We start from the raw sequence: 4,609 nt of genomic DNA on the forward strand, positions 1-4,609 counted from the left end.
CCATGACATACATTCTGTCAAACACATGATGAACATGTAATCTACAGGTCATAAATACACATATGAACATAGGGGTCTCATACTTATCTAAGAACCTTCAATAAGGTATGATTATCTCTCATAATAGCTAAAATATCATCTATTAGGTCATGCATTCATTAACATTTCATTTACTAACTAAAACATGATGAGAGATATAACTCAAGTCTGTCATAAACCATGTGTATAACCAACATATAACTAGAGAAATATTGATGACAGAAAAACATTGAATCCACATAATAGGAAGAAAATTTACTCATAAAATACAAGAGGAAAAGATCTCTTATTAACATATGCAAATCCAATCAAGTCGGGGACTTCCATATACCACCCAACCATACATTGGGCTGAACCAAATCTCTCTTTCAGCCAATCATCGTCACGTCATATTCCAAACATGAATGTGGGATATCATGAAATAAACAAACCAAAACCACACCAAGGCTTCCAGAGGCCAAACCACCTCAAACCTCCACCAATTATTCCACCTCATGGTTGGACATCATTAACCATCACCATATGGGTCTCTACACATGTTGTCCAAGGCTCTAGAGCGTTTGTTCCAACTTGTCTTCTAGGACTAGTATCTCAACCCACAGTTTTTGTCAGGCTCTAGAGAATTTTTCCAACCCAGAATTCTAGGACTAGTAACTCAACCCACCAAGGGATACATAGCATTTTCCGAACCAAGGTTTCTAGGACTAGTAACTCAACCCAAGCTGTTATAGGGCTTCCAAAGAATTTGTCCAACCAAGGCTCTAGAAACTAATAACTCAACCCACAACCATAAGGAACATGAGCACCATTCATAAAAGAAAGGGGAAACCCACAACACCATGGTTATCTAGGAAATAACAAGGCTAGGCAAAACCAATGTCAATCCAGATAATTCATGATGTCAATGATAGATTATAACCAAAAAACCACATGCATACAATATGCATGCCAAAACTAGAAAGGAAATCATACATGCAACTCGGTACCTGCAAAGAAAACTTATTGTAGTTGTTTGTCATGTTGTTCCCTTATGATTTCCCGATTTTCCTTTGCCTTCTTGCTCCAAATATAAGTGTGTACAATGTAACAACCTTGGTGAAAAATCCATGTAATAAAAGTTAAAAACAATAACCACAAATGAATGGACACTTATTCCAAGCAGAATGTTGGGTGGGACATCCTAGGGGGTGTTCATTTGGTTGTTTATGGCTAAGGAAATTGGCAAAGTCAATGGCTAGGCTTTGGAAAGGCAAAATGGAATTTTTGGCACATTTATTTATGAAAATAATGGAAATTAGGAGAAAAGGAAGGTGAAAGGTCACTAGTTTCATGTGAGGAGGAAATTGAAAGAAAATAATGGAAAAGGAAGAAAATAGAGGCTTCATTCATAAAAAGGCTTATGAGGATCACTTGGTAACCTTTTGTCAGTTTAGATTTGGAGTTATTTAATTATTCTCTCTCTCTCTCTGTCTCTCATACTCTTGGACACTTAGAGTTTTCTTGGAGCACTTTGGCATTGAAGCAAGAAAGGAAAAGAAGGCAAGAGGAAGAAAAGATCAAGCAGCGAAAGGCAGGATCATCAACTACAATAGGCTTCATTGTAGGTATCGACTTGCATGTGTATTTTCCTTGATATATTTGGCATGCATGGGATTGCATGTGTTTCTTTTCTACCATGGCATGGGTATTTCCAGGTGTGAAAGTATTCTCAGCCTAGCCTTACCATTTCTTGATAGCTTTGATGAGATGGGTTCTCTTATTTGGTTTGTGTGGGATGGTCTGACTGGATTCAAAGTTGAGTGGGGTGGATCTCCGAATTGACAAACACATGGTGTAGTGGTCCATGAACTAGAATGAGGACACATGAAGATACTATCCTAGTAACCCCTAAGCTGGACTATGTCTTGCGGTAAATCTAGATTGTGTGCCTCGGTGGGCCTAGGAATCTTTACCGGTGAATGGAGGGATATACGGTAAAGCCAAGAGGTGGATTTTCTCTCTGTTGGGCCTAGTGATTTCGGGATGGAATGCACAGTAAATAATAGAGATTATGTCTCGGTGTAGGGCCTAATGATCCCTAGATCGGACTGCGAATGATCCAGGTGGCTCTAGAGAGACACACAGGACAAAGAGGACTCAGGAAAGCAAAGTAAAAGTGTTTAGATTATGCTCAAACTAGGACCAGAGCGTAGATCTTGTCGTCCTGATCACAGTGGTGCAAACGATTCATCAATCCGAGTCCATATGCGAAAGTTAGAAGCAGTAAAAGTTGGGTTGACTTTTTGATGACTGGGCAGGCTTAAGGAGGCTACAATTTGGAGTTTTTCCAACCACTGAATTCCAACCAACCTGGGCCAGATTCCGGGCGAAATTGTGGGGTTGTTAAAATCACTCCTACGGCTAAATTCGATTTTTTTTAAAATGGCACCTTATTGTTATTTAAAACAAAGAAATATATATTTAAAGGGGGTTGGGGCCACCAAACCCATCGCCCCCAACACTATACGTACCTTACCATGTATTAAAAATGGTGAGGCTGGTTGGAGTTGAACCCGCCTGGCCACGTGGGTTGGCCCACCGGGAGGCCTCATAACTCATAACCATACAACAACCAAACAATACCATTAATACATAAAAGTTAATGTGCCTCCAACACATGCATGTTACGGGGATATGGGGGCGGGCCGCCCAATGCGGACCCAACCCCCCATTCATAATTCGAATTGGTTTTTAAAATTATATATGGAGGGGCAGGATTTGACCCCCCGACCCCTCCTCAACCATTGCCCAAATTTACCACCTACGTTAACCAACTTACATTGGTATTTCTGCCCACACAAAAGATTTAAACCTCAATTGCACAAATTTCGAGGTAGATGGAGGAACCATGAGCAGGCACAAATTTTGAGATAGGACACTGTGCACGCAGTTTGAGGCAGCATTTTGCAGGAGGGGTGAAATTTCATGTTGTCAGATTTTGACAAATTTTATATGGATTCAGCACTTCTCATCACCACGAACGTAATGGTGTTGTCTGTGTCTCCATCAGAGTTCTGCATTTTTAAGCCATTTTCAGGATGAAGGTGGAACCATGATTGTTGCAAAAACAGGGAGCAGAACCATGATCCTTGCAATTTTCCTAAGGAGGTAATTTTTCTCCATGTCGGAATATAGTAAAGTTTATAGTCGTTTTTCATGGTTTTCCGCAGGGATCGCAATGGCGAGGTCAGATGCACCTTTTGAGTTGCATATTTCCAGTCCACCCATGGAGCAGAATCTTTGAGGAATCTATTGGGAATCTAAAAGATTCCTTGAGCCCTAGATTCTCAACTTCTCAGAATTCAGAAATTGGACAGTCGACTTTACACTATTCGTTGCCACAAATCTGATGGTGCATTCAGATTTCTCATCTTCTCATTCTATTCTTCAGCCACTTTTCTAAGTGGAATGCAGGTGTCAACATTCATGTGCGAGCAGTGATTTCCATGCGATTGATGCCGTGAGATCGATGGTCCGAGCAGCTTCAACAGTTTGACATCCGCTTCTTCAAATGGCCCTTGGTTGTGAGGTATATGCAGTATGTTCATGTACTTCTTTTGCTATGCATTGTGCTGCACATATCCCTATTGATGTTTGATGTGGGATCTTGTTTCTTACTTTGCTTCATGATTCCTGCTTGATGTGATGTGGAATCATCTATGTGATGTACTTGTTGTCATGATTCGTCATGTTGTGATTTGAGATCCCTTTGTTGTATGTTGATGGGATACTCAGGTTGTCGTCATGTATGTTTTTCATTGAGATCCCTTTGTTGTATGTTGATGGGATACTCAGGTTGTCGTCATGTATGTTTTGCATTAAGATCCCTTTTATGCCATGTTGGTGGGATGCTCATCATGCATGAGTTTTATGTCATACTGATAGGAGTTTTTTTACTGAGAGTTCCTGTAGCAGAACATCTCTTGGAGCCACTCCTGCGTGAGGGAATTTTTCCTTGTATGATAACGACATCACCTCTTATGTACATCACCATTGACAACACTTAATGTAGCTGCCTACACCATCTTGACACCGGGGCCCGGAGACGTAGTCCCTTCTAGACAAACTCCGTTATCAATGTCTTGAGTTTTTATGTTGTTGATGATTGACATGTTCCTCTTCTTTACAGCATGCGCATGTATTCGTTTATGTTTCTTTTCAAAATGCAATTTAACACATCGCGAAAGTAAAAGGTCTTGGAAGGGTCCTTCGTCACACCCGGACCTAGATCAAGTGGTATCAAAGCGGTCTTTGCGTTGATGTGAATTGCAGCATGAACAATTGAACATGCAGTGGCAAAGGATGGAAAAGCGATGTACGAGACCATGCTCAACATTTCCAAAAGAGTGGAAATCATGTATGAAACTCTACAGAAAGAGACAAAGGAAAATGAGCGATTGTAGCTTCAGTTGCAAGCCACGAAAGAGGACCTGGAAGAACTGAAGCACAACAACCAAAACCTTCAAGTAGAGAACATTGAATTGAAGATGCGTCTACATGAAGAGAAAGAGGAGAAGCAAAGTTTTCTATG

The sequence above is a fragment of the Pinus tabuliformis genome, chromosome 1_2 (genome assembly GCF_031772625.1).
Source record: "Pinus tabuliformis cultivar Carrire ecotype Pingquan chromosome 1_2, CPIR1, whole genome shotgun sequence".
Classification (NCBI taxonomy): domain Eukaryota; kingdom Viridiplantae; phylum Streptophyta; class Pinopsida; order Pinales; family Pinaceae; genus Pinus; species Pinus tabuliformis.